At 46.6% G+C, this 13172-nt stretch overlaps 1 protein-coding gene and 1 long non-coding RNA gene across 7 annotated transcripts in view; one reads left to right on the plus strand and one right to left on the minus strand.

The window, feature by feature from the left end:
• Positions 1-13172, minus strand: part of cacna1ia (calcium voltage-gated channel subunit alpha1 Ia) — a 159999-nt gene that overhangs the window by 91578 nt on the left and 55249 nt on the right. The gene's annotated exons all lie outside the window — the stretch shown is intronic.
• On the plus strand, positions 10446-11225 carry LOC119014464. Its single transcript, XR_005072974.1, has 3 exons — positions 10446-10547; positions 10872-11050; positions 11145-11225. It is a non-coding gene; the product is annotated as an uncharacterized LOC119014464 (long non-coding RNA).

The raw sequence follows: 13172 nt of genomic DNA on the forward strand, positions 1-13172 counted from the left end.
TCATCAGGATAATAGTGCATGTTCTGTCTAATTTGATTAAAGATCTGATTCAAGAAGAGACTTGTTGTCGAGGTCTTGATGGGAGGCAATTACAGACGCAGACATGCTCGTCCAGAGTCAGCACATTGTCAAATTAATGAGATGATTCCTTGGAACAATGTGTGCGATTGGCGAACTATATTGAATTTCAGGGGTAGTGCTCAAACATCACTCTCATCACTCTCTCTGAAGAGAGTGAGGATAACAGAGATCAGAAGGAGGAGAAGGGGGATGAAGAGGATCAGGTTGAGAAGGGAGCCGTAAGCCCTCATCTCTCTCATCTCTTCATCCATATTTCAACAGAGGTCTAATGGGCTGACATGATCCCTTGTTACAAACAGAGGGAGAGAAAAAGACGACCGGGGGCTCGATAAGAGAAGGAAACAAGGGAAGGGGGCTTGATCGTGGCAGCAATTAAAGGACAATTCCACCGTGATATGAGGTTTTGCTCTTTTCTCTGCCATTTCCATCCATTTTTGGGCAATTTTGCCATTCCACTCAGGATTAATTCGAATTTTAGGATATTTAAATAGAAACACTCAGATTTTTTTTTAATTGAATATCAGTATTCAAAATGATCTTTACCAATGATGCACAAATTCTGATGATAAATGTGCCCTAAATGTCCGGAACATTTCAGTGTATATACACCATGACGCACATGTGAAAGATGCCTCTCGCTCGTACACAGGCTTGATTTGCCTGCTCTTCAAACCTCCCGGGTATGGCCTCAACATTTAGATTTTCTCTTCTCTTTCAAGCGTGCCGGTTTCTGTCAGGCAATCGATTTACCCCGTGATTGCTCGGGCTCCCTGAATGTATGCCTTCTAATTGCAGGCGTGGCGAGTGGATCCCAGAGCTTCACAGGTGTTTCATGAAAGGAGAAGAGACAAGCCGGGATGAGTGCGGCGGATGAATGAGGCGACGCAGAGCGAGGAGTGAGACAGACAGACAGACGGAGACAGACGCTAAGAACAAAAAGAATTATTAATAGGTTGTGATCCAGCTATTTGTTATGGTAATGTTCCAGCAGAAAGGTGAAGGTTTCTCTGTCTCTCTGTTTACTGCTCTTCATTCTGCATTGTGTGGTGTTGAAGCTGACTTGAATAGCACATTTTAATCTTGAATCTGAAGTGCATTACATCGCAAAGCAAAATATTTGAGCCTTGACCTCAGACTGCGTGCTGACGTCAGTTTTTATATGCGGACTGCAGTCATGTTGTGTTCATAAAACAGTACAACGTGGCTAACATCGATTCTGACTTTAACTTGTAGACTTTCCATTTTTCAGAATGTTTCCGTACTAATAAGGCTAATTGCTTGATTTGTCTGTCAATCAAGAAGTTCACAGTGATGTGTGTGTGTATATATATATATATATATATATATATATATATATATATATATATATATATATATATAAATAGCTTGTTGCAGATTTCCATAAGTAAAGCAAAGCCAACATGATCCTTCCACATCCAGGTTGAATCGCCAACAGACAATAAATAGTGGTTCTGACATTATGATGCCTATGTAATGTGTTGCAGAGATGCTAACCAGATAGCCCCGGCCCGAAAAATCAGCTACAGTCCCCTGGTCAGAACTGCTAGCTGCACGGCTAACTGTGCTAACCAGCTAAGGCAGCTATGTTAGCAGCAGCTGGTGGTTACTCTGATGATATGAAGCCGACAGCTGGACAATTCTTACATATTACACCTCTAACAAATTGTATTGCATATTACTTGAAATGAGTATGCATGTATGATAATGCAGGATTTCAGAATGAAGGGAAAAAGTTCCTGAGTTCCTTTTTTTCCCCTCATATTGATGTTTTTCCTCTTCAAGGCTAACACAACCCACGTACATGCTGCTTCACTGTACATACTCTATTGCAGGGTTGCAGAAACGCTATCTGGCATTCACTGCGTCCCACAAATGCACTATTGCAAATCAACAGAGGATGTTTGTGAGCCGTAGCCGACGCCAAAGGAAGAGGAAGTGCTACCGTGGCCTAAATTTTACCCCGGGCTCGGTGGAGCTGCTGTGACAGCTCCCACTTCTCAGCCCCTGCTCCCTCACCAGCCGCCAAACACCAAAGCCAGTCAGTCAGTCAGCTCCACCTCCCCATGTTTAAGGCACGAGGCACGCTGGCTCGGGGATACAGGGTGACTGACTGACTGACTGACAGCAGCACTGACTGACAGACTGAAGCCCTTCTGGTTGTGTTGGACTAAATCGCCTAAATCCAAGGAATATATAACACGAGCTCGACTACTGAAGCAAACTATCATCAAGCTCTGTCTTCTGTCCGTGGAGAATCTCCGCTGGTGTTTGAAGATCACTCTGAAGGTTACCGTGCTTTATTATATCATTATTAAAAGTGAGTGCCAGCCGTTATCAAATGGTCTTGCCAAATTCAAAGGGAACATTAAACATTAAAATCAAACTGACAGAGGAGAAAGAATCCTGCGCACACACACACACACACACACACACTCAAGTCCAGCCCCCGTTTCATTCGACCTTGCTTTCCTTCCAACCGTCCCTCTCTCCTCACTTTGAAGCTATGCGAGTGGTGACCTTCTGCCTTCTGTATCGCATTTGGTCTGTTTTGTTTGTTTTTTTTGTCCCGTCATTTATGTGGTTAAAAACTGAGAGATGGGCTTCTGAAAGATATCACCTCTATCGCCACAAGCGGTCATTTTCCAGCATATTTCTATCAGCCGGTTCACTTGATAAAATTCGGATTGCTTCCGACGCAGCGAGCGTGGAACAAACACTGCAGGGCCGGTGGTTAGCTGGCAGTGAGTGCTGAGCCCTGCAAGTCCACGTCCCGCTAAGTGGTTCTGCCCTCACTTGGCTCCGTTATATGTCTACAACTTTGTTTAGAACTTTTTTTTCTGAAGGGCTAAGAGGGCGAGCAAAGCACATCACCGAGGGCGCTGAGTCCACACCCCTTATTCTCTCACTGTCTCTTCTCCGGTCCTCCATTTTTCTTTTTTTTTGTCCTTATCAGACTGCTACAATATTAATCCACATGCGCTGCAAGACTGAAATGAAGCAGAAGAAGGGACTCAATAATGCATGGCACCTTTTCCGTATCGCTTACCTTCAGGTGAGGCTCTCACAAAATTAGGACGTTGAAATTACAAGCGAGCTTGGCTGGCTAATTGAAGTCCAACTTCACTTTTTCAACTGGCGGTGGGAAAGTTTAGCCGTGGTGCACTTGGCTGAAATAAGTTTGTCTTTATCTCCACTGTGTGTGTGTGTGTGTGTGTGTGTGTGTTTGAGTGCGAGTCTGAGTGTTTGGCCTGGTGGAAAAGTCTCTTGTAGGCACGTCAAGCGCAGCAGGAAAGCCAATGTTCCTGTCTTTATTAATTACCACCTGACACACACATACACTCGCTCGCACATGCACACACTCGCCTGGCACATACATACGTACCCGGACCTCCTTTTGAAAGCGCTCCACACAAAACGCGGTGAATTGCACTCGGATTCATGCTCACACCTGTCTCCAACAGCTTCTCCTCCTTTAGTTTTGCAGTAACTTAAGGACAGACACACACACACACACACACACACACACACACAGATAGAAGCAACAGGAAGCTGGTAATTCGTCCCCGTATCCCCTCTTGCGTTTGGGCTTACTCATGCTTGGTTAGGCCAGGAAGGGCACTGAAGAAGCAGATGAAGCAGAATGACGAGCCAAGCTGCTGGCCTCGACTGGAGGCGGCTGTCATGACCTGGTAAAAAAATAAATAAATAAATAAAAACATGATGCGGTAGACGGCATGACGCTACATGACAGGGCCGTCAAACGAGAGGGAGGATGGGGTGGGTCACTTTGTGTTGAGGCGCGGTGGGGTTATAAGGGCTCAGACGTAACAATATAAGACAGTGTAGATTAAATCAGAGGACAGAGTACATAACCATGGGTGAAAAAAAAAAAAAGTGTAATGGTGCATCAACGGGAGCATTTCTTGGTGCAAGCATTTATTTATTTATTTATTTTTTTTAGCACATTTTTAACTGATATACTTTTTAAAAAGCGATGGGGACAAAATTGGCAGTTTCAAAAAGGTGCAGGGGCCAATCATAACTAATCTTGGCGGTTCCGCGATTACCATAGTCAGCGAACAGCAATTTAAGGAATGATTGTTTATGGTTGCTCCTATCAGAACGTTAGCCACGCTGCATAAACTGGCACACACCGTGTCAGCAAGCAAACAGCCCACGTATTCTCAGCACGTTCCACTTGCTAGCTTTGCGTCGAGTTAGAATCTGTATATGTCGGGCTGTTCATGGGACAGTTATTATTGTAACGCCATGCCAATAATAGCACCCTACATTTAGGACATGCAGATAAAGTTGGCATCAGTAATCTAATTTGTGCTGGAACAACAAGAAGAGGGCTCGGGGTGGGACGGACCCACTACATGACACGCTGTACTGAAAGAGTTCATATCTGCTCCTCGTTTTCACCTCAGGGCCACGTAAGAGCATTTCCCTGTCGTCCCTCAGAACACGTCAAACATTTGTTTTGCTCTGCATTATGCATCAGCCTGGCGTAGCAACGGCGCCGGCTACCGTACGCGGCTCCCGGCTCACTTTGTGACGCTTCCAGGCTCTCTCCACAGCGCTGACCCGTGCTCTCATTTTCATCACCGCCATTTATCGGAGTAAAACGGCCATTCCCTCATTTTAATGTGCCTGATTATCGGCCTACTTGTGAAGGGCACAGTGTGAGCGCAGCTGCCAAGTCTCCCCCCCTGCCAGAATGCCAACTACAACAAAATGATTTAAAAAAAAAAAAAAAAAAGACACAGGGCAGGACACTCGCCAGTGAGTTTACCTACCAAACATTAAGACTAAACATTATGCAGTAGTACAATAACAGTGCGGTTGTTTTTTTTTTTACACCAGCAGTGAAGTCCGTGGAGCAGGTAGGGAACGACAGGCGGGGAGAAGGCGGACGCAGGATGCTCTCATGTCTCGCAGCCATCAAGGTGCCCTTGCGCAGGCATGTAAACCCAAGCGGCTGCGGCGGTGCTGCTCAGCACTTATCAGTACAAGAGTTTGTCTGTTACTGAGCGGCTTCCAAGTGTGAGCTGTCACAGCCCAGCAATGCTCGAAAAAAAAGCCTTGAGAAAACTTGAGAAGGGCCTACATCACGATTAATCCTTAAACTGAAGCATATTCAACTAAGAACTCTGCTATCCGATAAAACAAAGAGGAAATAACGCATCTGCAATAATTACTCCTCTGATGTCATTATCGACCTGTCTGATGCGAGAGGGACGGGACGAGCCAGGGGGAATTGCAAGATGTGACAGAACTATGTGCCAAGACGAGCGCACCCTTCGCAAACCATTTCAGTGATAATAGCAGGCTTAGTCTTTCATCTTATATTCCAACTTCAAAGATGGCAGCGGCGGAAAGAAGAAAAAAACAAAACAAAAAGAAAGAACCATTGGAAACCCACAAAACTGAAGAAAGGAACAAAGGAAAGCTTCTCCCCTTCTCCCATCATTCCATTTGTTTAAATAACAGCAATTTGTATCTTTTCTGCTCTTCCTCTCTCTCTGTTTTTTATTTTTTTTTTTTTTTTCCCTCTTCCTTTCGCACACACTCCTCTCTGGATGTGCGAAGGCTAAATCCTCCCTCGAGGAAATGTCAGAGTTCGTGGGGGGACAGCAGAGAGACAAGCCGTGCTCGTCTCAGTATCAAAGAAGGTTTCGACTTCAATGGGAAATGCAGAAAGGCAGTCGATCGCGGCGATTGTTAAGGTCTCATGAGGGGAAAATGACGTGGTGCAGGGGCAAGGCCAGAGACTCTGAAACCTGGGAATTAAAATAGGCACATGCACAGTTAAAAAATAAATAAATAAATAACGGTCTAAATTTCATAGGTAGTTGTCACATGATTTACTTGACAAAAAAAGAAAAAAAAAATAGCAGGCAGTGCCTACAAGCCACTGACACGGTAGCATAGCAATGCTCACCGTTAGCTAAAGCACAACCAAGGTCAGTCATTGCAGCTCAACTGGTTCCATTGATATTAATACAGCCTGGCAGTTACTGCACCATGTGGGATCACATCTCTGCAGGTTGGCAAGCTCAGGTATGTGCAAGCACAATATACACGAGCACACACACACACACACACACACACACACACACACTTGGACACAAGGACAATGGAGCAGATGACTGCATCCTCACACACATGTTCACACATCCCTTCATGTGCCGCACACAGAAAGAGGGAGATGCAACAGTATTATTAGAAGAAGCATATTTAAACCAACCAACCAACAAAAAAATACTAAAAATAACGTTTAGCCGTACCTTTTTAGCACACACACCATTTACCTGCTATTTACCACTCCACTACGTTGGTGCACAGAGTCACTAAAGACACACCAGTGATGGGATGTAACTAAATACATTTACTCAAGTACAATTTTGAGATACTTTACTTGACTACTTGAGTATTTCCATTTTCTACACCTCTATACATCTGCGTTTTAAAATAACTGATTTTGTCTGTCGCACTTGTCTCTTTTCCTTTTTACACCCCCTTCCATCTGCCTGACTTTGCTTTACAGACACCTGTAAGTTACTTGCAACTCAAAAATGAGAGGGATGGAGTGGAGATGCAAGAGAGGAAGAGATAAGAAACTGGGCAAGGGATGAAGAGAGGGAGTGGGAGAGCTGGGCGTCACTATAAATCACATCTGGCAGGGAAGCAGATTCAGCACATCTCCAGGAGTTACTCACACATCAGCAGCAAGTCTGACTTCTAATTAACGTCCCGCCAAAGAAAAATCTCCGTCCCTTGAATCCTTTTGTGTTTACTGTTTGGGTTGGTTTGGAATTCTTTCACATTCTAATGTGTTTGTTTTCATAGAGCTACTGGTACATCTGCAATCTGTGTCTGAGTATCTGATATGAATAAGGAATAATAATAATGAATTGTTGTTTGTTTGTTTAAAAAAAAAGTATAGACGAGTGATTGAAATGCTACCTACTTCATTTATATTGTCTAGCAAAATGATAACTTATGATTCAACTGGATGTTGTGCTTTCCAAAAGTGCTGAAGCGCAGAAAGGAATACGCAAGAAACCGAATCGGATCTTGCGTCGCTCACTTGTTGCGCTCGCCAAACAATCACCTACGATTTCCTTTACGTAAAATTATGGCATCCAAACTAACATTTCCAGTCTTGAAGTCTTTTACCCAGTTTAAATTCTAAGAACCGCAGTGAACTCGGGAACTTTCTCAGCCCCCGTATCCCAGCGCCTGCAGGTTTTCCTCACAAGCTACAAACAGCCCCAGTGACCTTCAGAAAGATGTAGAGCACCCTGGATGATGTCTGAGAGGCAAATTTTTTAAAAGCTGTGAGAGCACAGTAATAACTGAAGGCCACTCAGACGAGCATTTCAACATCTTCAGGAACTCAGAACTGGTTTTGGGTGATTGGATAGTGAGTGGACGCAGTTTCGTGTCCTTTGAATCGAACAGGAAAGCGCAATCGTTCGCTGGGTTGTTTCGATAAGATATCTAAATCTTATTATTCCCACACATCATCTTTTTCTCTTTTACTGTGCAATCAAGGCTGCTTTTGGTTTGATTGGTTCATGCTATTTTTGCACTGAAAACAGCAGACACACCGAGGTGAAATTACGAAATGAAACACATGCATGGACTGCGCATAGAACACCAGTGAAGTAAGTGTGGGGGTCTGGAAACCATTATCACAGGCACTCACACACCATACGAGGTCCAGTAGGCATGTTCCAATCAATGACTTATCGAAGCGCTAAATGATGTGCGGCCACGGCCGGCGGGGGCGTTAGGTTGGACAGAGTCGCGTTCGCGTGTCTCTTCAGCCGGCGCTGGTCATGATGACGAAGGGGCTCACATGGCGAAATATCCACATGACAGTCAAACAGCCCTGTTTAATATGTCAGCTGTGATGTACGGGGGGGGGAGGAAACGCAAAAAGAGGGACGAGGATGCAGAAGCGGGAGTGAGAGAATGTGTAAGCGAAACAGATGGAGTGGAAACAAATGTATAGTGATAACATCATTTAAACAGCGCTCGGCTCTCTGGGGGCCCTGGCTGCCTTTCACACTCGCTCTCGCACTAGTTTGACTGGGAAGGCGGCCAAAAGGATGGGCCAAAAAGGACACACACCCGCTCTCTCTCTCTCTCTCACTCTCTCTCTCTCTCTCACTCTCTCTCTCTCTCTCTCGCCCTCCCCCGCCAACAGACTAAATTGTACAGAATTGTGCTGTCAAGTCTCATTTGCGAGAGGAACGTCCCACTGGTTATTAGTCGGAGACGGCCCCGTGGTTTGGCGAGTTTCTGATGAATCATCTTGTTTCTGCGCGTGTAGGTTCAGATCATAATGTATGTGGCTCCCCCCCTCGCAGAATTACAAGAGCAAATGTGTGCCGAGGAAGCACTCTCGAAAGAGATGCGAGACGTTTTCTTTGGCTCGCACGTACAGCGCGCATTAACACACACCGAGCCGCGCAGAACTGACCCTGAACAGGAGCCGTAATCGAGGTGATCAGCGGGGCGATTACGTTGCAAATAACAAGATGTGACGTGTCAGCCATTTTTCCTCGAGCAAAAGTAAGGGCACGGGGTCAGCACACCGGAGCGAACTGTGTGTGAGACAAACACATTTCTGCTTTCAGCACAATATAGGGTCGAGGGTGGATCAGCCTGGCTGGAAGGTGCGAAACGGCCGCATTCCTTTTGTTTTTACTGCACGCACCGCCGCAACCTTATCCCTCCATTCACTCTTTTATTCTGCCCCTCTTTTTCTTTGTAGATCTCAGCTCCTCGGCCGTGTCGCGCTCCCTGTCGCTGCCAGCTCCTCTGTCGGCACGGGGGACGGGGGGTGTGAAGTGCCATGTGGCCGTTTCCCACACGCTCGGAGTCACCAGACAAGCAGGACTTTCACCGAGAAGCGTGTAACACATGCAGAGATTGACGCCATCTGCAGCAGCTTTGCGCCGGCTCCCTAAAGAGAATCCCTGGCAAGTAAGGATCTCGGGTGCGGTGACCGAGACGCGATCCCCAGCTGGCTTCCCAACCTACTTCACAAGCTCCGGCCAACTTGGCGCGACAGACACGGCCACGCGATGGCCAGAATAAACGTGGGCACTGTTTGTCTCCGTGAACCGTGGACGTGTTGAAACTTTTGTTTGTTTTTTTTAACGGTTCAACTTTTATCAGTGTTTTAGTTTTCAGTTTTATGTCGCGACAGATCTATTCTTCGCTCTCCGTAAGGGTTATGAAAACATCATGTCTCGTCTTGAAATACCTGCCGTGTTTGCCTGTTCCGTCGACAGTCACTGAAATTACCCAGTCTGGCGCCAAAGCGGTCTCAAATAGCGGCCTCCCAGCAGCCTCGCCAACTCACATACACATAATGTCGATGGGATACGTGCATGACGACCAAATGCAGCGAATCTGTCATTTGCAACAAAAAAAAACATTTTATTGCTGAGAAAATGGTATGTCTTTGCTCTTTTCCTCTCTCCTTGATGCACCATATTTACACGTATGTCACCTCATCTCCTCATTTATTTCTCCTCTTCTGTCTTTCTCTTCTATGCCTCTTTTTTTCCCCTCTCTTCTCTCCCTCCTCTCCCCTTGAACATTTTTTCCCTCTCTGAGCTGATATCTCTCGAGCTTGTTGCCGCTATGTCAGTGAACCGGGTGCTGATGCAGTTACATGACAGTCTAGAGTTTTAGAAGAAAACTACCAACTCAGCTACTTGGGGAGTGTGTGCATGTGTGTGTGTGTGTGTGTGTGTGTGTACGCGCGTGTGTGTGTGTGCGTAGAAGTTTAAAGCTGCTCTTTAATGACCTAAGCCTCGAGGCTCATTTGAGCTGCAGATACCAGCAGTCAACTAATGTCCAAACATCTGGGTGGTCACACATACACACACACACACACACACACACACACACACACACACACACGGGCTGAGCTTTTATCATTGGCCAGAGGAAGGGTTTTAGCATCCACCCTGACAGATGCCGCCCACACATCAACACACACACACACACACACACTCTCACACCACAGCTAGTGGAAAAACACCAGTGAAGGATTTAGGCTGAGTGTGATCCATATATGTGTAACATACATCTGACAGCTCGGATTATGTGTATATATGAGAGAGAGACTGTGTGTGTGTGTGTGTGTGTGTGTGTGTGTGCTTGCGTGTCTGAGACAGTGACAAAGCGGGGCCATTTCAGCGGGTCCCTAGTGGTCACCGACGCTTTTCTCTCTCTCTCTTTCTTTCGCCCCTCTCTCTGTTTTTCTTCTTTGCCTATCACCCCCAGGAGAGAGTGAGGGTCACCGGACGGAGGTCTGGGAGGAGGCGGAGGTCGGTGTTGAAGGTGTGGGCTGTGGACTTATCATTTTTCCAGCGGGTCAAGGTGCGGGAAGAATCACTCAATCAGCGAGGCGAGAAGTGAGTCCTCCCTACTGCGCGACACACACATCCACCTGCCTCCACAACACTTTAATGTAGATGAAGAAACATTTTTATCATTAAAAAAACGTTGGTTCGCAGGATATTTTTGGAAGTGGGCAGATATTTTGGTGATGCGGCGCAAATCCACGTTCTCCCCACTATTGCTGAATTAATTAGTATTTACAGTTATTCATATATCTGTCTCGTGTACTTTGCATTTCAAAAGATTTAGAGCAGACCTACCCTAAACCTGCAATGACCGATTTTCCAACATCTTCCCAACAAGCTTCCACCTTAACAATGACATTCGATTGTCTTCAGAGTTGACAGTGCCAGCGAACTGTTGCTCACCTGAACATCCAGCATTATCAATCATTTGTGGTCTCCGCCAGCCCCTGAGGGAAACGTCTGACTCTGAGCATGTAGTACTCGGTGGGTTCGCAGACCCTTTTTCTCAGACAGCCGCCGCCTGCTGCAACCAAACCGGCGGTATGAGAGTGGTGAGTACCTCAGTGTCTCTAGAGTATTTGTATTAGGAATCTTTCTTTATGTTCTCCGGCCAGCATCCTTTATCCAGCCTCTCTCCTCCTCCAGTGTGACCGGACACCAGATGCCCCCCCCCCCCCCGCACCTCTGCCACCGCCACTCAACCCCCTGACCGCCCAAGCCAGCCACATGCGTACGTCTCCACCCGCACAACAGCTCGCCACCTCTACCTGCTGGCGATTTCGTTTGGGATCAATAAATTCACCTTTCAAATGTGCTCTGTTTGCCGTTAACTTTTGGGTCCACCCGTCCTACTACAACCGTTAGGAGAATGCTTTTTCAAGGGAACCAGGGCGATGCTAACTTCCGGGGTTAGCCTCCAAAAATATGTCATCGCATCACACATTACAACGACATCAATCCATCTCATATCCTTTTGAGACCAGTCCTTTTTTCTGTAATGGGTATCTAAAGTCATTTATAACATCTTATGCAATCAATCCAGCATAAGCAGGAGATTGGGAGATACGCAGGAACCCAGGGCGTATTGCATTTCTTTTGCATCTGATGCGTCATTCGGTGTCCGATCCCCGTTGTTCGTCCGTTCGGGCGTCTCTGCACGCAGCTCTGGTCTAACTTCATTTAGCTCCTCTCCCCGTCCCTCAGACCCTCCGTCTTTTTTTGGCCCGATCTCAGTGCTACCCTGCCCTCCCTCCCACTCCCTGTCTCTCTCCAGTTCACTGTGGGAGAGGTCTGAAGTTGCAGTCACCAGAGCAATTAGAGACTTCATGTTCCTCCTCACTGTCAGGAGGAGGCAAGGATGCACACACACACACACACACACACACACACACACACACATATACACATGACACACACACGCACACATGCACGTACGCACCACCCGTCCTCTGCCGTCCTCGAGCGCTGACAGGCACTGGGCAAAAGTTCACTCTGCCACTGTGCTAACTATCTCCTCCTCAGTCTCTCTCTCTTTCCCTCCTTCACGCCGTCTCCTTCTCACACTCTGCCTTTTCAAGAAAAGTGCCAACTAGCAGTCCCTCGCTTCTTCCCCTCCCCTCTCTCTCTCTCTCTCCCTCTCTATCTCCAAGGGCTATCGTCCCCTCTCTTTCGTCTCCATCTTTTTTCTCTCTCCGTTTTATCTGTCTTTTCGGGGAGACGTTACAAGCATGTCCTTCAGTCCGTGTCTTGCCTCAGAGCCCCTCTCCGTCCCTCCCTGTGTATCTGAACAATAATTACCCCTTCTTATCCTCCGGCTCCATATTCCTCCTCCCTCCCCTCCTTTTCTCCTCATACTTTCATCTCTATGTTCTCGTCTCACGCTCATTTCCCCTCATTCTCAGTGTCACATGTGTTTGCAGTACATTTGTAGGCGTCCGCGCTGCCCGTTCGGCCAACTGCGTTTGCAGGGCGGAGTGTGTGCGCACGCAAAGTGCCGGGAAATCACCTGAAAATGAAAACTGCCAAACTTCATTCCAAATCTCCGAGCGGGTCCACTCCTCGGGCCCTCTCTCGCTCCACTCCAAATCAGTTTAACCGAGATGAGCATCAACTCACAATAAGCTTCCTCATCGTGTCATTATAAGATCCACACAATGGGCCTCTGCTCCACCCGCGTGCTCATCTTAGACTTTTCTCCAACTATTAAGGCAGTCGTGAAATGATTCTAATACCAGAGCGCCTCGAAGAAATTAAATTCCTCCATCTGTCAGCGCCGGGAAACTCGCTTTGATCTCTCTCAGGTGAGCACCGGCTCAGCCGTAAGCCCCCCGACTCGCTTCCTCCATCAGAGAGGCCTCGGAATGTAGTCTTTACGTCGCAGACACCGGCGGGCTTTGGTGGCCAGATGTGCGTCCCAGTGGTGGAGGAAGCATTCAGATAGTAAAAGTACTGAAACCACACTGTAATAATGCTCTGTTACAATTAGAAAGTCCTGCACTGCAAACGAGTACAAAAGTATTACTGGGAAAGTGTGCGGAAATGTTGAAACACAGCCACATTACGACCAATCATGATGTGTTCTCCAAAATGTTGCCGCATTTCTTGAAATGTTATGCAAATGACTGCATTTTAAACAGGTATTTGTGTATCAGAATGCATTTTTCCACTCATTTT

Source organism: Acanthopagrus latus, chromosome 23, assembly GCF_904848185.1.
Source record: "Acanthopagrus latus isolate v.2019 chromosome 23, fAcaLat1.1, whole genome shotgun sequence".
NCBI classification, from domain to species: Eukaryota; Metazoa; Chordata; class Actinopteri; order Spariformes; family Sparidae; genus Acanthopagrus; species Acanthopagrus latus.